Source organism: Arvicola amphibius, chromosome 15 (assembly GCF_903992535.2).
Source record: "Arvicola amphibius chromosome 15, mArvAmp1.2, whole genome shotgun sequence".
In the NCBI taxonomy this organism is placed as follows: Eukaryota; Metazoa; Chordata; class Mammalia; order Rodentia; family Cricetidae; genus Arvicola; species Arvicola amphibius.
In genome coordinates, this window is record NC_052061.1 from 44,955,173 (window position 1) to 44,979,479 (window position 24,307).

At 46.7% G+C, this 24,307-nt stretch overlaps 1 protein-coding gene across 1 annotated transcript in view; it reads left to right on the forward strand.

Moving 5' to 3' along the window:
* Cdh13 (cadherin 13) overlaps positions 1-24,307 on the forward strand; it is a 950,975-nt gene that overhangs the window by 632,206 nt on the left and 294,462 nt on the right. The gene's annotated exons all lie outside the window — the stretch shown is intronic.

Below are 24,307 nucleotides of genomic sequence, written 5' to 3' on the forward strand. Positions count from 1 at the left end.
GGTCTCTTTGCTCTCCAACACGTCCCCCCAAAAGGACAGTAGCAGACATCCCCCCTCCCAGATTTGAAAGCGTTCTCATACAAATGATGAAGGCGAATTTGCTGTGTGTCCCCCAAGGTGTTATCGGGGAGAAATGGAGGGAGAGGAGTGGTATCAGGCCCCAGGGTGGTGTAGCCCGTGCAGGTGAAGGTAAATCAGACCACTTCAGGGCATGTCAGCCTCCTGGCACCTCTCCAGGGGTGGTTTTCTGCTGGAGAGGGGACTTCTGATGAGAGAGATCCTGGACTTTGATTGTGATGTTTACAGAAATCTACTTTAAGGAGCTGAGGGGGCAGAGCAGGTCAGCAAGATGGATGGAGAATGCTATTAAAGAGGCCAGAGTGTGAGCACAGCAAAGAATGATTCCTTCTTCCCGTGTGCAGTCCCCAGACCCTGGGTGTGAGCGACTGGAATGCGGATGGGCTGAAAGCAGCATGAACCCAGCCTTAAAGCCCATGGTGCATCAGGGGGCTGCGAGCACGGCCGTCTCTGTATCGTACGTGTGTGTGATGAGATGAGGACCAGTCTTCCTCCCACAGCCGTGTCCTTCCGCAAAGTTTAGGAGCATCTCAGGTGCTATTGCTTTATATACTTGTCATATTTTCAGGGAAAAATTGAATCCTTTAGGCACATTGAATTTCTTAATGCACCAAGCTATTTGGTTAGGGGCAGACACATCTCCAGGAAACATAAACCGGCCCACACTTTGCTTTGTGATTGACATTATCCCATAAAATGCATAAGATTCGGACGGCTGGGTGGGATGGATCCTCGGTGGGTGTAGAATGGTCCTGGTCACTGTCTTCCTTTTCTCGGCAGACTCTAGGGTTAACTCTAGAGCAGTCATGGGAAGGAACCGGTGAGATTTGGTGTCAAGAGGTAGATACTGGGGGGCAGAGGAGACATTCTTAAAAAATGCATGACTCCAAAGATTCAGTAGCACCCAGTAAAAAACTTACAGAGCGAATAGTCTCAGGGTTTTGGGATGGTGGGTGGTGTTCCAACCTCCTCTAACCTTCTCCCCCACTGAGACCTCTTTCAAATTACATACACCAGTATGTTCTTTGTTTTCCTGATTGACTAGACAAGTGATTGCGTCTCCTGTGTTTATAATTCCCTGGTCCTTTATTGGGTATTTCTCAATCACTCTCCACCTTAAAGTTTTTGAGGCAGAGTCTCTCACTGAGCCTGGAGATGGCAGTTTCTGCTGTGCTGGCTGGTCACCAAGTCCTGGGATCCCCCTGCCACCACTTCCTCAATGCCAGGATTGCAGATATACACTACCATGCCCAGATTTTCACATCGGTGCTGGGGATGCAGCACAGGTCTTCAGCCTATGTGTCAAGACTTTACTAACCAAGCCATCGCCATAGTCCCTGCCCATCTATTTTCTGTTGTCCTATAAACTTGACTCTATAAACAGCCACTGGACTCTCCCATCATTGAGCTGAGTTCTCACTGTGTGCTGGAGGAATTTAGATACAATATACTCTCCCCTCGCCACCCACTAGCCATTTCCTACCCTGAGAGCTGGGTCCATCAATCCCCGTCTCATAGATGATGAGAAAACCAAGAGTCAAAAGAGTGTCCGTGTCCTGAGCTATGATCTGCAAGCTCTTCCACATGTACCATTCTGGAGTTGGCTACCGTCTTCCCAAAGGCCAGGAGGACCATGGGGAAATTTGGACGATGATGTTTTGTTTTGATGAGAGGTTGCTCTACTTGTTTCACCTCTGTTGTGACAAAGCATCCTGACCAAAAGCAACCTAGGGGCTTGATTTGTCTTCAGTTCCAGGTTACAGTCCAACGTTGCAGAGGTCTCAGCTGCAGGAGCCTGTGACCATTGGCCACACCTATAGTCAAGAGAAGAAAAAAAAATGAATGAATGAATGAATGAATGAATGCTCTCATACTGCCTGCTTATTTCCTGTTTTCAGCTAGCTAGCTTTCTTCCCTCTTACACGGTTCAGGACCCAACCTATGAAATAGTGTTCATCTCACTAGCCATCAAGACAGTCTCCCACAGACATGTCTGCAGGCCGACCTGATCTAGACATTTCCCCAGCCGAGGCTCTCTTCTCCAAGTGGCCCTAGGTTATGGCAAGTTGACAAGTAAAACCATCACAGTCACCAACCCCAGCTCAGTCGGGGGTCTATGGTCAGCAGAATCTGCATGTGTGCACAACATACTTCATCCATGTTTGCACCTCATATGGGCCTGAGATCCATGAGACACCCAGCTTGTGGGTCTCCTCTGCTCTGACGGTAGAGCTAGACTCTAAGCAGATCCTGATGGCTGTGTTTGCGCTGTTCTGTCCAGTGGACCCATTCAGCTCCTAATGGAAAGTGAACAGTCATCCTGGTCAATAACAGGGCTCCCTGAAGCCTTTTGACTTATTGTGAGCCTTCCAAGGAAGGCTCTGGGGAAAACAAGGGGAGATATTGAGACCCTTGTTAGTAATCTAAACACTTTCTTCTAAGCCCATCTACCTAGGGCCGTTGGCCTGGGGTGTGGTCTACAGAACTTCATAGAGCCTAGCGCTCTGAAGAGACCCTTCTTTTATACTCCCCTGCCACCAACATCCTAAGCTTTTAATCATTGATGAACAAGGGGTACCGCTATCATTTCGCACCCAGCTCCATACATAATGCACGTGGTTTTGGTAGCAGCCTTATACCTTAGTATGGGGTTCAATGCCTTCCACTCAGTTTCTCAACAAGGTGAGACTTCAGGCAAGTCACTGAACCTTCTAGAAGCCTCAACTGCCTTGTCTGTGAGATGGAGCGGGACGGAAGAGTAGCCAGTTGAGAGCCTGTAGGTGGAGATTAAATGAGACAGCAGGTTGTATCCGGTACTTAGACCATAACAAATGTTCAGAAGATGCTGGTGTGCTCTTAATACTGAGATTATTCTTGATGCGCTGACATTGTTCCCTTCAGCAAAGTTAAAGCAAAGAGACGCATGGTTGGTATGAAGGAGAATCCATCTCCCAACGAGCCAGGCATCAGTGCCACGTCCCTGTGTACCCAGCTGCCATCGTTACCCATCCATCACAGAGGAAGGTCACCTGTATTTATCTGCAGGTACAGACAGGAGACTGCTCCCAGCTGCTCAGCACTAACACCAGGGTATTATTCTGGGGAATCACTCCCGATTCAGGGACATCAGCAGAGAATGATGGGTTTTCTAGTTCTTTTCATAGTTACAGTGTTGATTTATGGGACCTGCATCCAGGCTGTGGCCATTCCACCAGCCAGCCGGGCCCCAAGACTCACCAAGGCAGAAAACAGGGCTAAGACCTCAGGATTCCCCAGAGGACGCCTGTGCTGGGACCCTGAGTGCCCTGCTGACACCAATGCACACATGTTTTGTCCCTGCTGATCTCATGAGTGCCATTGTAAAGGGCTGACCATGAACAACCACAAGGGCTTCCCCTAGCATACTCTAAGCGGGGGGGAGGGGTATGAGCAACCACAAGAGCTTCCCCTAGCATACTCTAAGGGGGGGGGGGTCAAGGGCAAGTGTGGGACCCCAGGGGAGGGAAGCTCAGGAGAGGGATATCAGCCAGAGCAAGAGGAACGGAGAGGCTGTTGAGGCAGGCACGTGGAACTTAAGCCTCTAGGGAAGTGGTAGGAAAAGACATCAACCCCCCACGAGAATTAATCTTGTAAAGGGACAAGAGAGCTAAGATGTCCCCCATTCAACCTGCAAATCTAAAGGTGATGAAAACCATCTCTAGGAGAACTTTAGCTTCCAGGACTTTTGATAAGCTATGAAGAAGCAGCCTGGGATGTAAACTTTCAGACAGCCTTCCAGCAAGACACAGGAGCTCCTCACAGGGTTGGCCTTAGCTGTCCTAAATGGAGCTGGCAGAATAGCACTCCATCGGAGGCCTTGAGAGGCATCAGGGTACACGCGTGATGTAAAAACTGTCTGTAACCAGTCCATGTACCTACCGTGTCGGTTACATTCAGCTTCCCTTCAGATGGGGATATGGCCCACAGGCACACATCTGAGTCATGAGAAGAACCACTGTCTAGGTGCTGCCCTCGCTATTCTCCATGCTGTAGAATGGCCAGATCATCAGCTGGCCTCCTGACAACGCCATGACTCCCACACCGCCTTGCTCCCTGCTTTCTGCTTCCCCTCCAATATGTTCCCCAAACATCCTGAATGCGCCAACATATACTAAGCTCCGGGGGCATCATAGTAAGGGGGCAGACTTTGTTCTTCCCCTCTGGCATTCACGACCACATGAGAAAACAGCAATGGAGGAAAAGAAATGAACTGAAATTGTGGTCAGGGCTACCACAGAGTCAGACAGGATATTTACCACAGGAGCTGCTGGACCTCATCTTACATAGAGGGAGACTCTGCCAAGAGGTAATGGGAGCAGAGAGATGTTCCCTGCTCATTTTCATCCCAGGTTCTTCCTGGTATGGTCTGTCTAATCTTAAAAGGAATCTGACCAGGCCAGACATGGGGAAAACAGCTAAATCCATTGACCTCTGGGGCAATTCTCCATGCTGAGAGGTCAACTTGGCTTGGCAGCAAAGCGGCTTAAACTAAATAAAGTTGGCCGTGATGCTAATGGTTGCAATTTGGTACCCAGCTCAGCCTAAGGATGGCTGTGATGTTGAGAACTGCTGTTTGATTCCTAGCTCAGTATAAAATCCCCATGTAGTCGGACTGGGCTGGTGGTAGTAAAGCCTCTTTGGTGGCGCCCTCTTTTCCCACGGTAGTTTCTCTTCGCTGGTATCTCAGACATTCAAATCATGTTCTCCTTCATTATCTTCTGCCCCAGCCAATCTCACAGTTTCCAGAGTATTCAGCCACAGCCACCTTGCAGCGTTTTCTTAAATACAAAGTTTTAAAGAGAGAATGTAAACTTTCTTTCAACGTCTTTAAGCGAACAACTCCATTCCGTCAAGTCACCAGGTAGAGAGAACCGTCTGCATCAGCTGGCTTCTAGGTTCTCTCTGGGCATCTCCACACAGTGAAAGGCAGGTATGTGGGTCAACAGAAGCGAGACTCCACCTAGGCACAGGCAAGCCACTGTCTCTAGTCCACCTTTGCTAACCAGCGAATGCCTAGTTGGTCCCTATGGCAAGCAGCCAGTGTCTGGCTTGCTGTCATCTAGTTGACCAGCCCCCTGTTGGTCAAAGCTGTGGATCTCCTCTTGGCCCTCATCACCATTCTGCAGGCCAGCGTTCACCCACTCGTCCCCACCCACTCTTGTGGCAATTTATATAGGGTGGGAGTGAGATTGGCGTGATGGAGGATAAGCCTTATTACATTTTGATCCATGTTTAGGCACTTCTTGTAATCACAGGGTTTGTAGTCTATATCTCAGCTAAGCTCGGGAATTAGGAGATAATCGTTTCTCTTTTCACAAATATACATACTTATGAGAATTTTCATTTATGTGTTTCCCTGGACTTTACTCAACAGCAGCGAGGTTTTGTGTTGGGGTCTTTATCTGCATTGGAGCAGGGTGGGGCTGTCTCCTTGTGGCCTTCTTCCTGGGTTTTGAGGTGAAGGGAGGTCACAGTTGCTGTTGCTGGCCTGTCCTCAAGTCATAGCCAGAGCCTTGTCAGAGGATGATATCTCAGGAAGAATGTCATTAGAATATCATTTGAGTACAGTTGGTCATGAATGTTATCAAAGAGTTGTATAATCCAATCAGAGACTACTTCCCAAAGGCAAAATTCCAGGAATAAATGGTATGAAAAGTGATATCTGAACCCGGCTCACTCTTGACTCTTCTTGGTCATTCAAGAAATAGAATCTTGGGGCTGGAGAGATAGCTCAGAGGTTAAGAGTGTTGGCAGTTTTTCCAGATGACCCAGAGGAGCAAGGTTCAATTCTCAACACCCACATAGTAGCTTACAACTTTGTCTGTAACTCCAGTGCCAGGGCATCTGACACTCCCACATAAACTCGCATTCAGGCAAAACACCAATGCATATAAAATAAAAATAATCATTTTTTTTTAAAAAAGACAGAAATAGAACCTCTTCAGTGACTCTTCACCCTGTGTGTCCCGAGACAACAAATGTCTCTCACAATCTTGGAGCCGAGTCCATTAACTCCTCGGTCTGGTTTCCAGGGTCTTCACTCTTACACACTCAGCCCACTCTGGTGGGCACCGTTGGATGTAAGAGGATTCCATCCTGTTGGCTCACTGGAGCATTCAGGCTGCCAGAGGCTCTAGTGAGAGCAGAGGAATGGTTGGACCCCTTGGTCTTGTAGAAGGGTGGCCAGTCATTGCCCATGTCACCCTAACAGGCACAGCTTCGAACCCTGTCCCTTCCATTCCATGTACAACCAACCCTCTTACCAACTGAATACGCACATGGGGTTGGAGGTTTTCGGAGGCAGGCCTCACCTTGCTTCCTGCGTCCTCTCCTCTTGACCTTGTCTTTGGTCCTGGGTCAGCCTGGATGCTGCCTCTCCTCTGCCAGTCATCTGTGTTTATGCTCTTCAGGAAGTCCTTAGAGGTCTTGGTGAACTGGAGAGATGTGGCTCTAATGCTCCTGCCAATGACGCCCTTAATAAAGTAAACATATAGTAGCCCTGCTCATTAAACCTCTGAAGTTATTTTGGACTCAAGAGCAAAATTCCTTCTCCATCGCTCATCAACATTTGAAGGCGGGAAGGATTTGTGATATCGAGGATTTGAAGTTAAAGCTACAGTCTAACTCACTTGGTTAATTAAAAAATAGAATACTGATTGGGTAAAGAAGCATCAATACTCTCAGAAGCACAGTAACCATTCTAAAGCCATGTGAAGGAAAGGATCCAACGGACGCTTCCAGTGACTGTGGCTACTCTGTGATAGCCGAACAAGTCCTTGAGTTGTTGTGGGGCAGTGTGATCCAGCAAATGCCCCTGGAGTCTGTCCTCCATGCCTGACTCTGGACATACAGGGGAAAGTCAGAGAGCATCAAATCCACTAGTGATAACTTCAGAGACACTGACTTCACAGCAGTTCCTACAGACAAATCCTTTAGCAGCTTCACATTGGTCAGCTGCTCTAAGCCAGGTCATGTGGAAGAAATGACCCAGCCTAGGTCTTGCTTTTGAGACATTTATGAGTGTTAGGAGATGGCTGGAGAAATAGCTCCGCTGGCAAAGCTCCTGCCTTGCAAGCTTAAGGACCTAAGTTTGATGCATGGAACCTGCATCATTTGGACATTTGGAAAGATTGCTCAGTGGTTAAAAGCACTGGCTGCCCTTCTAGAAGATCTGGATTTCAGTTCCTAGCATCCACATGATGGTTCACAACCATCTGTAACTCGTTCCGGGAATCCAATGACCTCCTCTGGACTCTGTGGTCGCTACATACATATAGCACATACACAGACATGCATGTGGGCAAATATCCATTCATATAAAATAAAATGGAAAAAAAAAACAGCCATGGTGATATGCACTTACAATCCCAGCACTTAGTAGGCAGAGACAGGCGATCCTCGGAGCTTGCTGGATAGGCAGCCTAGCTTACTCACTGAGGTCCAGGCCGATGAGACACCCCTGTCTTAAGAAAGGTGGATGGAACGTATATTCACCACTTTTTTGCTGCTGTGATAAGACACCATGACCAACGTAACTTATGAAAGAAGGTGTCTATTTGTTCTCATGGTTCCAGGGGGTTAGGATCCATGATGGCAGAATGGAGGCATGCACCAAGCGGCAGGCTTGGCAGCAGAAACAGGAAGCTGAGAACTCGCATCTTGAAACACAAGCACAAATTAGAGCATCTCGTCGCGGGCGGGAGGAGTCTTTTCAACTCTTCAAGCCCATCTCCCCTCCTCCTCCTCCTCCTCCTCCTTCTCCTCCTCCTCCTCCTCCTCCAGCAAGGCCACGCCTCCTAACTCTTCCCAAACAGCACCACCAACTGGGATCTAAGTATTCAAATATCTGAGCCTAGGAGGGACATTATTGTTCAAACTACCTGAAGAACAACGTGGGCTTGTTTGGGCCTCCATATGTCCAGACACCCACATGCATGTACACCTAAATGCACACACTGCTTGTGATTTTCTGGGAGATGAAAGTTAACCAGCAATTCAGTGAATGGAAAGGATGACGTAAGCCCTGCAGGTGAAACAGAAAAAAAAAATTGATGTGGTGCGATGATCATGCAGTTTGATGAGGTGACATTGAACCTGAAGATAGTGAAAGAAAGAAGGATATTGAAGGGGAAGCCTAGCCCAAAACCTTGTTTTGTAAGGCGTGTCCCCCTTGGTTTAAAGGCGTGTCCCCCTTGGTCTAAAGGCGTGTCCCTCTTAGGCGTGTCCCTCTTAGGCGTGTCCCCCTTAGGCTAATATTGACTTATAAAATCTTGCGGGCCTGCAGCCTGCCTTCTCTTTGTTTTCCTGCCCTCCTCGCTGGAACCTTGGATTTGTAAGTTCCCTTTCCTTTCCTTTATTAAAACTGAATTATATATATTAAAGCTTGTCTGGTGAATCATAACTGCCGATCAACCACGCACCTTCAGGATATGATCCAGGAAGAGCAGCCAAGGAATAGCGAAGACCCGAGTGGTGTTTTAGTAAGAGAAGTGTCCGGAGAATTCTAGGAGACAGGCCAATGCACAGTCACTGTGAGCAGAAGTCAGCAAAGACAAACCAGATCCGTCTCATTGCTTGTTTTATTTTAAGTAAGGTTTTATGAGACCACAGACATACTCATCTATGTACTGACTGCATTCAGGCCACGGACTGATGTAGGTAACTGGACCCAGATTATTCGTCCTACAAAGACTAAAGTATGTACGAGCGGATCTTGCAACAACAACAACAAAAAAGTTTGTAGGTCCCTGTTCCAGGCTCCTTGTGTTATGGTGTGTTTTACATGTAGCAGGACAGATTTAGTAGATCGGGTTGATTTAGAAGGAGACTAAAAATGTAAAGTCTGGTTTGACTGTTACATAGTAACCTGCTCTTCTTAGTGGGTAGCTGTGGTGGAAGGGGACCAAGAATGGTTTTAGAAGAGTCAGTTTCCTCCAGGATGCAGCCTGTGGTCAGCTGCTCAGCCTCTGGCAAACAGCCCCACACCTGTGCACACCCATGCACACCCGTGCACACCCATGCATCCCAATACCCATGGATGTACAGGCAGCACTATGTTGATTTAGTGGGCTTAAGGGAGGGGGAAGAAAGCTAATGAAGTAGGGGGAAATTGGTGTTGTGGCATATGGGGAGAATTGGAGGGCAAGGAACAGATTTGGTTAAAATATGTGCATGTGTTAAAATCTTTAAAAAATAAAGAAGAATAGATAATATTTTTAGTGCCCCAAGCCCAAGAGAACTTCAGTCTTAAGCAGGGTGGTAAGGAAAGAGACAAGAGGTCACACATGACTTCTGCGATGATCCCCTGACAAATGGGAGATTACTACACATTGCGACAGTTTATGACAGTGGATTATTGTGCCTGATGCCATCTTTATGGAATTACAGCAGGACTGTAAACCTTAATAGGTTTATAAATTTTCCCCAGGTGTGAGCTGGATTCTGCCTCCTGTTTCCTTTCTCAACCATAAGCTTAGGCCTGGGGACCCTGATATTGGGATGCTTTTTCTCTTCCCCCCTTCATCCCCAGGTTTTCAGAACTCGGCAGAGTCCCAAGCACACACCATGGTGGTCACCGACAAAGGCCACCCAAAGCTCCAATGATCCCAAGGGCCAGGAATTCTGAATCATAATGCTCTCATTTTGTTCGGTTTTGAAATAAATGTCTGTGCTCATTTGCAATTTGTTCATTCCTTCGATAAGCATCTCCAGAAAGCCCACTATGTGTAGATACGTTGCTTTTAGTGAGAATGGAGGTGCATGAAGTCCAGTCCTGCCCCACACAGCCTGCAGATGCTCAGGGACCTCAGCAGGTAATGCAACGCACACACACTGTAGTCCTTCAAAAGTGAGCATGCTCCTGAGAGCCATCTGGGAGAGATGGAGGGAGATGCTCCTGCCTGGAGGGAAGCAGTGAGAATCTTGAGTAGATTCTGTCCTATTGCTCTTCGCTAGGCCTAGGCCCTGGGCTACTTGTCCCTTAGCTATCAATACAACCCACCTAAGTGCTGTAGGACTGAGCATGCAGAATCTCATGAACTTGGGTTAGTCCTCCCAAAGTCAAGGGTGACACAGCTGGAGTCCAATCTTAGACCTGTGTGTTTCCAGTGATTGCACTCTGTCATTTCTCCCCACTATCCTGAAACGGTCTCACCCGACACAATGCTGCCATGCCACTCAAAGTCTAGAGAGTATTTCTCTCTCTTTCTCTCTTTGTGTGTGTATGTGTGTGTGTGTGTGTGTGTGTGTGTGTGTGTGTGTGAGAGAGAGAGAGAGAGAGAGAGAGAGAGAGAGAGAGAGAGAGATAATACGGAGAGCGAGAACAGCACCCAGTTCAGTTACTTCTTTTTTTATAGAATCACTTTTTTATAGTTTCATAATTTTGTACATTCATTTAATGGATTTTGATCAAATCCACCTCCCATGCTCTCTCTCCCCTTAATGGTCTGCCTTGCAGGCCACTTGCAGCCTAAGCTCAGTGCCTTCTCCATGCAGCCAGATCTGCCCCCTAGCGGTGAATCTGGAGATGCTCAAGGAGAACTGAGGGTCCACAAGGCAAACTGGGCCTTTAGCCAACAAGCACCTTAAGGTTGCTTCTCAGCCCCACTGCTCTGAGAACCCAATCCTTCCCGAGGGCGGAGTCCAGGGCCTCGGCTTCCATTGATCCAGGCTCTTTACCTTAGCATCCAGTGCGTTTTCTTAAGATGCCCTGAGTGAATTATATATAGACCCACCTCCAATCTTAAGTAAATGGAAAAAGATTCGGTCTGCTAAATTCTGTGGGGAAAGGGCATATAAAATCCCTTTCAAGTGTATGTTTTATGAAATATAGGCCATGAATTGAGTTTTCTGATATCAAAGAAAGAAACTTTAATAGACTTGTGGCTTTCCTGCTTTAATTACAGCTGCATATTTTTTATTCAAGCTGAACACTGTACCCAAAGCTGTTTCATTATTCAGGAAGCTGAATCTCCTCAAAGAGTTTTCCAAAGTCAGGCTGGGGAAATATTTGTGTTTTCCAGCTTGCTCTCATTTTCTTCTTTCCAGGGTGTGGCATTTTATCTTCTGAGTTTCTGGTTTTCAGCAGGGTGACATCTTGAATGCTTCCTCTAGGGTGATAGCATGGATATTTCTTCTGGGCGTGCTAGTGTAGATGGATGTTTCCTCTTGGGGTACTAGTGTGGATGTTTCCTCTGGGGATGCTAGTAGGAATGCTTTTCTTGGGGGTGCTAGCATGGATGCTTCCTCTGGGGATGCTGGCATGAATGTTTCCCCTTGGAGTACTAGTAGGGATTGTAGCACCACGAGGGGAGGCTTACCAGGAAGATTCTAGCCTACGTCCATCTTGGGTCCGAGCTTCATTGCATCTGCCCGAGGCATCTGCCTCAGTCCCAGCATCCTGTTCTGTCTACTCCACCCACCTATGTTCTGACCTATCAGACCAAGCAGTTTCTTCATTAATTAACCAATGAAATCATCAGAGATAGAAGATACACCTACATCAAGGGATGCTTCCTCTTGGATTACTAGCATGGATGCTTCGTTTTGGAGTCCTAGCTGGATACTTCCTCTTGGGTACTAGCATGGATACTTCCTCTGAGGATGTTAGCATGAAAGTTTCCTCTTGGGGTGCTGGTGGGGATACTCCGTCTTAAAGTACTAGCAGGGATGCTTCCTCTTGGGAGTCATAGCTAGATGCTTCCCTCTTGGGTGCTAGCATGGATGCTTTCTTTGTAGGTGACTGGGACTGGTGTTTGTGCCACCAGGAAAAGTCATCACCTCAGAATTCCAGAGTTGTTCATTGTCTGGTCCCTTAAGCCCTTAGCATCAAACTCTGTATGCATGCCTTACCCCCGTCACAGAATGGCCATCAGAAAATAAGTCTCTAAGGAAACAGAAGTGTCTTAGTGTTCTTTCCAGGAGGATCTTGAGGTCTCTTTGTCACTAGATGTTTTTCTTTGTTAAAAACAGAGTCAGATGCTAGAGGGCTTTCCCAGGATACAGGAAGCCCTGTTTAGAGCCTCAGCACCAGTACCACATAAACTGGATGTGATGGTATATACCTTTATCCTAGTTCAGAGACTGGAGGATCAGAAGAGCTTCGAGTTTAGCTTACATAGTGAGTTCGAGGTTAGCCTGAATCAAAAGAGCCTGTTTCAAAATAAAGAAATAATGAAGCACTTAGTGTTTTATGACAGAAGTACTCTTTGGTATAGTTGTTTTGACTCTATTATCATTATGATTTCAGAACTTACTTTAGTTCTGATGACCTGGGAACACTCCAGTAAAGCACATCATTTGGTGGCAGCTACTGAACACGATGCCCTGGCCTCAGGATTCCGTACCAAAGGCTAGGGAGAGAGAGGAGTTCAGAGAGTATCCAGATGGCTCTAGGAGGTTTCCAGAGGATCATTTCTCTTCTTGCCAGTGGATGACTGAACTCCCACCCAGAGATCTACCTCCCCTCAGGGAACAAAGTTTGAGTCCTATGCCTCCTGAAAGACCTGGCCTTGGGCCATGATTTCGTGAGAAGGAGTTAGACCTTCAGCCTATCCTAACCTCTGAGCTTTGCTTAACTCCTCTATAAAATGAGGATGGTAGAAATGGGCCAAAGAAGGTACAAGGTCCAGGAGAAAGTGTTCACCGGCCTTTGAGCTTCACACCTGGCAAAGAAAATGTAAGTGCCTTCGTAAGGGTTTCTATTGCTGTGACAAAGCACCACAACCAAAAAGCAAGTTGAGAAGGAAAGGGTGTATTTTGCTGTTTGTTATCAAAGGAAGTCAGGGTAGGAACTCCAACAGGGCAGGAGCTGATGCAGAGGCCATGGAGGGGTGCTGCTTACTGGATTGCTCCTCATGGCTTGCTCAGCCTCCTTTCTTATAGAATCCAGGACCACCAGTCCAAGGGTGGTCCCACCCACCATGGACTGAACCCTCCCCATTGATCACTAATTGAGAAACTGCCTTACAGCTGGATCTCATGGAGGCATTTCCTCAGCTGAGGCTCCTTCCTCTCTGATGACTCCAGCCTGTGTCAAGTTGACATACACCGGCCAGCGCAGTGTGTATAACAGTAGCTGTCACAGCTGATTGCCTTCTGGGAACTGTTTGGTTGCAGATGGAGGACAGCCAGAGTGCTCTGAAGACTTATCGAGAGGAACTCTAGTCCTACTTTCTCTTGTTTCCGTGTCTCTTTGAGCCTCAATTTCCTCAAGGAGAATCGGTGGGGATCCATTGTGGCAGCGTTTTTGCATGCGTCTGAATTAAGTACATTTGAAATGATGAAGCCTAGGAACGTCAGGATGTTTTCATTCGGGTGTGAACTTAGTTAGGCATGAGTGCTCTCCAAAGTTGAAGAATTTGTCAAGAATCGCATTCCCGAGCCCGCGCCTGCTTTATATGCTGTGATTTCATAGCTGTGATTTGAATCCAAAACGTTCCCTCTAGGCTTATAGCTGGGGTGCTTGGTCCCCTCCTGATGGTGCCATTTGGGGAGGCTGTGGAAACTTTAGATGGTAGGGCCTAGCTAGAGGAAATTGGTCACTAAGCGTGAACCTTAAAGACTATTCCCACTTGAGATCACCGCCTCACTCTCTGCTTCCCGGTCGACTGCGGTGTGAGCAGCCTGCCTTCCTGCCGCCATCATCTGAGCTCTCCCCCCCCACCCCCGACACAAGGGCTGAAGCCATGAGACAAGCCCCGTGCTTCTTCTCAAAAGTTGTGTCTGTCCGATATCTTTGTCATGGTAATGCAAAAGCGATTCATCTAAATGTACATGTGTATACATACACACATATGTATATACATACGTATGCACTACATACATTAACTTGCATGTTGTGTCGTTCACATACCACAAAGCAGTCTAAGGGACACATTTAAATATACGGTTTAGGAGCTGGAGAGATGGCTCAGCAGCTACAAGCACTTGCCACTCTTGCAGAGGACCCTGGTTTGATTCCGAGCACCCACATGGCAGCTCACAATGATGGGTAACTCCAGTTCCAAGGGATCTCATGCCCTCTTCTGGCCTCTGTGGGCACCAGACATGCACATGGCACACAGACATTCAGGCAGACAAAACCCTCATATACATTTAGCAAAGACAAGGGGGAAAGGGGAGGTGGGGTGAGAGAAATGTATGGTTTGATAGTTTGTACTGCACTAACAGGACTGAATAGTTGCTACCATGGCCAGTCTTAGAAGGTTTCTCTCAACCCAGATACAAACCCTGAAGCCATGGAGCCATACCTCTCTGTCCTGACACCTTGCCTGTCCTGGGGAAGCCAACGACCTGTTTCCGGTCCCTATGGATTTGCTTGCTCAGGCTTTTCACACACAGAGACTCCCAGAGGGTGTCCCTGTGTGCCTGGCTTCCCTCGCTCTCCCATAGTGTGTGAGGCAGGTATCCATCTGACCTTTACCCCTTTGGCTTCTATGTGTAAAGACGAGAATGCAGCACCTGTCCTCAAGGTTATTCTTTAATTATGCAAATTCTGAGTTGAGGCTGTGCAAACCATCATCTTCAAGGGCCTGTCCTCTGCTTGCCTGGCAGTTTTAATATAAGACATAGAAGAGGTGACTCTGGCTGCTGCAGGGACCACGGACTCCTCTCAATACGCCTGCTCTTGCTTTGGTCTATCCCTTGTTTTCTGACATTTATCATCTCTTGCTGACTTCTGTGTTTCTTTCACTTTAAGGAATTTTTCACTATGAAAATTCAAGCTAGTCAAATTTTTTAAAAATTGCTCATCATCTCCGCGGGGACCTTTTAAATGCCATTAATTTGTTTTTGCTTGTGAGTGTCAGGTATTTGGAAACTGTTAATGGTTTGTGGTTAGTCTGTGAGGCTGTTTGGTCCCACTAGCACTCAATAATCCAGGAGTTCTGAGACCTTTCTCGTGGATCTGAGCATGGCTTTGTTTCTAAAATGTCGCGGTTAAGGGTATAGCCTTCGGTGAAAGACAGCCTCAGGAATTTACTTTCTGTGAGTGTTTCTGCCTTCTTAGAGCAAGGTGTGTGTGTGTGTGAGAGAGAGAGAGAAAGAGAGAGAGAGAAGAAAGAGAGAGAGAGAGAGAGAGAGAGAGAGAGAGAGATTCAGTTCTCCTTCACCAACTCCTTTTGGAGGACATCTCTGCTCCACCAGAAGCCTCCAAGGCTTGTCCCTTAGCTTAGAAATGCCAAGACAGCCTCTTCCCAATCCATCGTCTCTTTTTATACTCCCAATAAAACTGTGTTGTCTCCAAGTTTCCCAGGAGGGAAAGGAGGCTCAGAACGGTTGACACAGACAATCAGAGGAGGAGACATGTGAGCTGAATCTGCCTGACCTCATAGACAGCATTTCCTCTGCTTCTGCAAGGGTTAATTACTCCTTAGCATGCTCTCGGGTCCTTCTCCATAAGCCTAATGCAACTTTATTCGCAGCTCTCTATCATAAGCATTCCATGTTGTTCCCCAGTGGACCATGCATCTAAATTGAAATGTTTATTTTATTGGTGATACGAGATGCAACAGGCAAGCATGAAAATAAATAAATAAACAAACATACAAACAAACAAATGGAATAAACCACTCTGTGGTTTGGTTTGGATTGTGCATGTGCAGGCAACAGAGCTACTCAAGGTCATTCCTGTCTGGGGGGATTTATCCTCCTGGCATGAGACAGACCTACCCTGTCTGATTCTAATTACGTCTTAAAGGGTAAGGTCAAACTACATTTTTAAAAGGGCAGACATCAGCAAAAGAAAATGTAGTTGAGTTAGAAAAGCTGTAACCTGGGGACCCAGAGATTAAATTGATCTGTTAAAGTACTGGTCAGGGATGCTTTTGGCTGCAGGTAACAAGCCAGCAATTAGGAGGGCTCGACCACAGCAGGTGGCTTAGGAGGGTTTAGCCATCACAGATGGCTTTTGTCCTCTTTCAGGAAGGTGGAGGCAGTTTGCTCTGTGCTTGAGTGAGGTGACAGCTGGCCTTTCTGGGAGCCTTTGGACTTTGCTCAGTTACTGTAAGATCCATCGCAGCTCTAGCTTCAAATCTCTATCTATGTTCAGGAAGAAGAAGAAGGGGAGGTGGAAAGGGCAATGTCCATGATCCCAGAAGGAAGTCAAAGTCTTTAGCCTAAGTCCTCAAGACAAAGCAGAACTTTGTCAGATAATGATGCAGACACCTGCATTCCTATGTACATAGACCCACATGTACACACGTAATGAAAAATTCAATCTTTTTGAAGAGAATTAGCTGGTGTGATTACGGAGGCTGAGGAGTCCCAAAGTCCATGGGCAGCAAATTGAAGACCCATGGAAGCTCGAGTTTGGTTCCAACTGAGTCCATAGGCCTAAGGACCAGAGAGCGAGTGGTACAGCTTCCAGCCCAAGAGTGACCTGAGAAGAGCTGATGTCTCCCATCAGTCTAAAGGCTGGAAAAGACCGGCATCCCAGCTGCAGACAGCGAGACAGGGGAAGGCTCTCTGTTCCTCAGCCTTCTTTTCCTGCTCCGTTTTCAGCTGACTGGATAAAGCCCACACACTTCAGGCAGGACAGTTGTCTTTATTAAGTCCACAGAATCAAATAATGTCATTCCAAAGGCCCTTTGTAGGCAGGCCCAGAAGACCACTCGACCAAATGTCTGTGTGCTGAGTAGCCCAGTCAAATTGAAATATAGCCAATCATGTCAGTCATCACAGCACACACTTGTGACTCCCGCTCCAGAGAGAGAGAGGCAGGAAGATGTTACAGGTTTGAGACCAGCTTGGTCTACACAGTGGGAGCCATACTAGTCAGGGCTACATAACAGAGCCCTGTTTCAAAAACACAGAACAGAACAAAGTTAGTGATCACACCATGGTATGCAGATATTCAGCCTCCAGTTTCCAAGACCCGGAGCTATGCCTGTGACAGATTTCATCACATGTCCAAAGAGACCCTTTCCCATGTAACTACAGTTCACCAGCTGACCTTAAAGATAGGACACGTTCCTGGGCTACCCAGGCAGAACAAAACAACCACTTGAACCTTTAAGCACACAGAGAGAAACACAAAATGAGCTAGTCCCCTGGTCAAGCAGAACAGTCAAAACTGGTCTCCCTGTCCAGCTAAAACTTCGCACCTTTCGATCAAGGCCCAGCTCTCTCCCTCCCCGTCCCCTCGTCCCCTCATCAGCACCACTCTCCCTGCATCTGGGAGATGAACTTTATTCGACCCCACACATGGCATGCAGTGTTGGTGTGTTTGTGGCTGGTTAATTCCACCAGGCAAAACATCCTCAGAACTCACCCACAGTATCACAAGTGACAGGAGAGCGGAGATGATGGATGCATTAATTAGTTGGATTTAATCATGCCCCATTGTAAACACGTATCAAAACGGCACATTCTAACCCATGTATGCACACATTTATGATTTGTCAATCAAAATAAAAGCAATTTGAGACAACAAACAAGACTAGATTTTGAGAAAGGCAACAGAGAGAAGAGAGAGTGAGAGGTGCAACGGGTAGGAAAGTGGGGGAGAGAACAGAGGTCACTCTGCTGAGTTTCCCGTCTTGAGATGCTGAGCAAATCCCGCTTGTGGCTGGCCTGAGCTGAGAGAGAGCCACAGTGGGAGGCAAGGAGGAAATCATCCTGCCTCCATATCTGAAGAGGACCATTCTCCTTATCTTCTCATGTGGAACCCAGTCTCTTGATGCCTTTATTCAGCCGCTCTGGGCCCAGACTTCTGACCACCAGTGCTAGTGGCCTGTTGCAAGGAGGAGGCCACTTGTTGGTTCCTGACTGTTCAGCCCTGAAATAATCACACAGAAACTGTATTAATTAAATCACTGCTGACCCATTAGCCATTCTTATTGGCTACCTCTTACATCTTAATTTAACCATCACCACCAGGTTATGGCCTACCAACAAAGTTTCTGTTTTCTGCAGCAGCTCCATGGCTTCTCTCTTATTCTACCATTCTCTCTCCCAGCATTCAGTTTAGTTTTCCCTGTCTACCTTTATTCCCTGTGCAGGCCCAAAACAGTTTTTCCATTAATTAGCCAATTGTATTCACAGCATACAGAGGGAAATCCCACATCAGTGACCAGGTGTTACATTCATTCAGTCTGGGGTCTCCTTTCCCCTCTGAGTCCACCAGCAGTGAGTAAAGATGATCCGTAAAACCTGATAACAGAAATAAATGAAAGCACGAGCTCATAAACTGCTCAGTAATTAGCATAAGTTCTGTTGCTAGTGAACTCCTAGCTTACAACTTTTCAAGCATCCTCAGCTCCAGCATCATCCCAGAATCCTCAGCTCCAGCATCATTTAAGCATCCTCAGCTCCAGCATCATCCCAGCATCCTCAGCTCCAGCACCATCCAAGCATCCTCACTCCAGCATCATCCAAGCATTCTCAGCTCCAGCATCATTTAAGCATCCTCAGCTCCAGCACCATCCAAGCATCCTCACTCCAGCGTCATCCAAGCATTCTCAGCTCCAGCATCATCCTGGGAACAGGAGCAATGAGCTAGGGACATAGAGCAATGACCATCTCTTGTTGTGACTGGAAGTATTATTTCAATATTTCTGATACTGTGTGATGCCAAAATGAGCATGGCCTCTGCACTGAGGAAATTACCTTAGATGCATTAGAGAGCTTTACATGCCAGTCCTTTTCCCTTTCAGAAGCCCCTCCACCCTCTGCTCAACTTCTCCTCGATTACCCAGAGTAACCATCCCACAGAGATGACACCATCTATCGTGGGAACAGGTACCCCCAGAGGGCACATATCCCTGTGTGCCTGCACTGGGATAAACCACCACCCTCATCAACAAAGAGAAAGCTCTTGGCATCCCTACACACCATCAGTGGGCCACACCTCAGACAGCGTTCCATTGCCTCCTGGAAGTCAGCCTGCTGGACACGTTTGTTTTAAAATACAGTATGCTCTGGTTCGCCTTCCATTCCAGAATTTATCTGGAGTGTGGGACAGAAAGGGTCAAGGCTTTGTGCTTATCCCATAGGTGTCATCACGAAGGCAAACACGTAAGCCTCGAGTCGCAACCTGGGCACCCCATTCACTAGCTTCATCTCTTGAGCCTCTTTGTTTTCTTGCCTCGCTTGTAGTATCCAACAGCTTTGGCGGGGGTGGGGGGAACACATACACTAGGTGGCTTGCCCCATTTGAAATCATAAGTTCGTGATCTGTTAGCATAGTCTTAAGTTGTACAGTCGCCACCACAACTAGTTGTGGACTGCTTAGCTTTCAAATGAAATCACAGAGCTGGAGGAAGTTCACAGTCAAGAACTCGTACTGTTTTTGTAGAGGGCCTGAGTTTGGCTCCCGTCACACACATCAGATAGCTTACAGATGCCTGTAACTCCAGCTCCAGTGAATCTGGCATCCTCACCTGGTCTCTGTGAGGACGGCACTCATATGCACATACCCACACAGAGATACATACACCTAACTTTAACAAAAATCCTTAAATTGAAAGCCCCGTGCTCGTCAGCCACCTCTTGCCATTCCTCTGTCACCCCCAGTCTTAGGCGAACACTGGTCTTACTCAATGGCTTTACCTGCTCTGGGCATTTGTTGCAGATATGAAACTGTCTCACTAGAGTCTATGTTAGCATATGAAGTTTTTGTTTCTTTATTGTGATGCTCTTAAGGCTTACCCACATCATAGGGTCTATCAGCACTTCAATAACTTTTATTCTTTAAGAATATTATGATTAATGGATATGGGTTCATCTGCATTTCCACATGGTAAGGTCACTCTGTTTTATCTGTCTGTTCATACATTGATGGACAGTGGGCGGTCACCGCTTGGTGCTACCGTGAACAACGTGGCACTGAGCACTCAGGTGAAAGTTACCTCTGTGGTCTCCATTTCCTTAGAGCATCTACCCGAGGACCTGTCACAGAACAGGTCTCTATTAACCTTTGAAGGAACTGCAAAGTGATTTCTCAGAGCAGCTGTGGTGTTTCTGCATCCCTGTCCGCAGCACTGGAGGGTTCCAACGGCCCCCATTCTTCATCAGCGCCCATTATCTGTCTTCTATCCCAGCACCTCCCTGTGTGCAAAGTGGAGGCGCAGCATGCTTTTGAGTTGCATTTGTTTTGCAAAATTGCTTTGCCTCTTCTGAGTCCTTTGTATTTCCATATGAATTCTAGAATCAACTTGTAGATTTCTCCCCGCGAGAAGAATAATTGGGATTTTGATAAAGGTTGTATTGAATTGACACATAGATCAACTGGAGGAGTGCCGCCATTCTAACAATGCCCAGGCTCAGACTCTGTAAGCGTGGGCTACCTTTCTGTGCAGTTGAGAGTCTTTAATTTCCTTTCAGGACACTTTATAGCTTGCATCTCTTTTGTTAACGTCATCCCTAAACATCCTGTAGTTTGATGTTATTACATGAATACTCTCTTCTTCTTAAAAGGATGTGTGTGTGCGCGCGTGCATACGCGCGCGTGCGTGCATCACTCATGTGCAAATACCCCTAGAGGCAAGATGGATGACTGATGTGGATACTATGAACCAAACTCAGGTCCTCTGCAAGAACATCAAGGCCTCTTCCCTGATGAGCCATTTCTCCAGGCCCAGATTGATACATTCTTGATTCCGTTTTTATATCCCTCATCACCACTATATGGGTGTGAACTTGACTTACATATATTAATTCCTTATTCCCTTGAGTCTCTCTGGTTTGCATCCCTCCTTCCTGGTCCTCTTGACACTGTCCACCATTGTCCTCTTCTTCCTGTAGCGTCAGACACACTGTCCATCATTTTTTTTTCTCCACTGTGGACACAGATATCCAGGTCAAGCATGAGAGAACCGCTCCCCCACTGTTTCTCCTATATTCTGCTCATTTAATATGCACCCACATCTCCTGGCGTGCGAATAGTTTCTGAAGATTTGGATTCTTAGTGCAAGCCAGGTATGTGTCTGCTGACACACAGGATAATATCAGGTGGCATGAGGGTGACTGTTATTTTAATAGCTATTTATTTGGAGGCCTGAGAAGTGTCTGTTGTATCAGTCCCATTATCTATTCATTTCCTTTCTGAGAACTAGGTTAAATTTTAAGAAATGAATTTAAAGTGCATTGAAAATGAATCAAAAGTGGTATGGGTGGTGCTTTCATGAGTGGCCAAGTGTGAAAACCCTTTGCAGGGCAGAAGAGGTAGAATGTTGAGGTCTCAGAGGGGATGGGCCTCTAACACCCCACTCTGGGGACATTACCTTCAGCAAGCCTGCACTGCAGTCTTTAAGGGGATCGATGTGCAATACAGTATAAACATTTGATAACTGGTAATTAACTACATCCCCACCATGCACGGAGTGCCTGCTGTGGTGCAAGGGTGACTCTGGGAAAGATGGGTGACCCAGGCACTCACCAGTGTGGACATTTAGGGTGTGTCTGCTCGATTGTAATGTCATCATCAACACAGGTTTTAAGGGTCCACCAGTCAGAATTGGACAAAGGTCTATTAGTTTCTGTCTTTCTGTCACCATACGACTTACTAAGAAGCAACCTATGGAAATAAGGTCTTATGTAGGCTCCAATTTAAGGGTGCCATCTATCTTAGTAGGGGAGGCATGGCAACCGGAATGTGAGGCAGCTGATCACATTGCATACACAATGAGGAAGCAGAAAGAGATGAACGCTCAGGTCCCTTTCTCTTTTTATTCAGACCTGAAACCCAGTCCACAGGATGGTGCCACCCGTAATTAGAGCTGGTTTTTCCTCCTAGGGTTAAACCTCTCTAGAAACACCCTCACAGATACATCCAGGGGTGTGGCTCCTTGAAGATTCTACACCTGCTCAGTTGACACTGAAGATGAACCGTCACACAAAGTGTGACCCACACTCTGTGACACCAAGCCTGACAAAAGGGGGACTTTTTACCCAAGAGCACCACATTATTGAAAGATCAGATAGAGTTAAACCCAAGGTTCTGGGTTCTGTGCAGTGACTCAGACTTTTGTCTGCTGTGTGCTGTTTCGTCAGGAGGGTTCTAACTTTTGCACCCTGGTACTGAGGAGAGCTCCTTCCAAATGCCATCCTCTCAACAATTCAGTGCAGGAATGCTTTTGTAGAAGCTTCCACAAGCCTACTCTCTTCTGGTCTCAGCAGACACAGAGGCAGTTCGTCTTTGCTCCCAAGGAGACCTGGCTGGCAAGAAAGGAGACAGGACATTATTTCAAGGGTAAAAGTTCAGTGAATGAACCTTGGGCTGTGTACATCTCTGTCAGCATCCATTATCACTTAAAACCATCATTTGCTTTCCGAATTTATCCTCGCAATACTGGTGCTAAGATCTGCTACAGGCCAGCCAGATGCTACTGAGAACATGAGCAACAGACATTTGTGTGTAAATACATGTGTGCACGTGCGTGTATGTGCATGCTTGCATGTGTGTCTGTGTAAGCACATGTACATGCATAGAGATAGATGTCTGTATTGATTATATAACCCCATGCATACAGAAGTGTGGATATAGAAACTATTTTATTGAGATTGTAATGTAATTACATCATTCTCTTTTCCCTTCTTCTTCCAGAACCTTCTATATATCCCTCCTTGTTCTCTCTAAAATTAATAACCTCTGTTTTTCATTATATGTATTCCTTAATTTATCATATGTATTCCTAAATGCAACCTGCTCAATCTGTGTAATATTACTTATATGGTTCTTTTTAGGGCTGCCCATTTGGTGCTGGATAACCAATTGATATACTCTTCCCTGGGGAAGAGTATAGCACCGTTTTCAGCATCCTTCGTTGCCTGTAGTTCTTTGTGTAGGGTTGAGTCTTCATTGTCTTCCCACCCACACTAGCAAAGCTATTGCTGTCGTCCTGTTCAGATCACTTTTGGCCGGTCATATTGATGAGGCTTTGTGGGCGCAGCATCTAACATTCCTAGGAGACAATCACACAGCCACTGCCTTCTTCCCCTGGCTCTTACAGTCTTTCTGCTCCCCCTTCCGCAGTGATCCCCAAGTCTTAGATGCTAGGGGGTTTTGTAGATAGATATGCTGGGACTCGGCTCTACAGTTCTGCATTTGGATTGGTTTGGGTTTTCTGTAGTGTTCTCCATCTGTTTCTAAGAGAAGTTTCCTTGGTGTTTCCTGAAGACTACACTTATCTGTGGGTATAAGGACAAATGTTTAGATGCTTGCTAGGGGTTACGCTGGTTTAGTAAACTAGAGATTGTAGATTCTTTTCCAGTATCCATGACCTCATTAGCACTAAGTAGCTAGCTAGGTTTCCAGTATCTGGCATGATTTTCCTTGTGTTGAAAAGATATTAATTCCAATTAGGGAGCTATTGGTTACCAACAAAGTATGTGTGCCACTACTGCCTTAGGGCTATCATGCCACACTGGTCCTTGCTATAGTTCGTAGGCTCATAGTTGGGTAGGATTGGTGGTTGCCTCCCACATTTGCAAGCTTGCTTGGAACTTTCCTGTGCCGTCGAAGCTATTGCTCATGGAGGAGGTTTTCAGATCATCTCTGTGGCCTCTGGGCCCTGTGTCTGAGATGCAGCATGTCTTCAGAAATGGATACACGAGTGCACACGCTTGAGTCAAGTTTTCCTTTCCTAGCTGAGGGATTTTGCATCTCAAGAAGTTCTGAGGGGATACAGTGGTGTAATGAAGCAATAGCTTAGCTTGCAAGGAAGGGTGAAGAACTCATAGATCCCTCTTCTAAGTCTCTTTAATTCCGTATGAGTAAGCCAGAGCCCTCCGCAGCTCCGCAGCCCCAGATGCTGTGCTGAAATTGGCGATAGCTCAGACTCCAGATGAGCCAGGCAGAGCTTCAGTGTTGCTTGTGATCTGTTTATATTACAGAAGGACCATTAATTAGAAGGGAGCGTGTTTCTTAATTAAGGAACAAATTAATTTTTAAAGAAGTGCTGAGACCCCCTTGGGTGAAGTCAGATGAGGGGGCTCATCCTGGGGCATGTGACTGTCTTACTCTTTGCAAAGGTTTGGAGCTATGATACAATCTCCAGTGGCAGCTTAGGAAAAAACAGTAGGCGTGGGCTGATACATCTTAGAAATGGGTGTCGCAGGTAAGGAGACATGTCGGGGATGTTGGAAACTCAGAGGTGGGTCGGATGGGATTCCAATCTAATGGAGCTCAAATGCAGTGGAGAGGACCGCGTGGCGTGTTATGTGTTCAAGGGATTTGCTAAGTGCTAAAAGA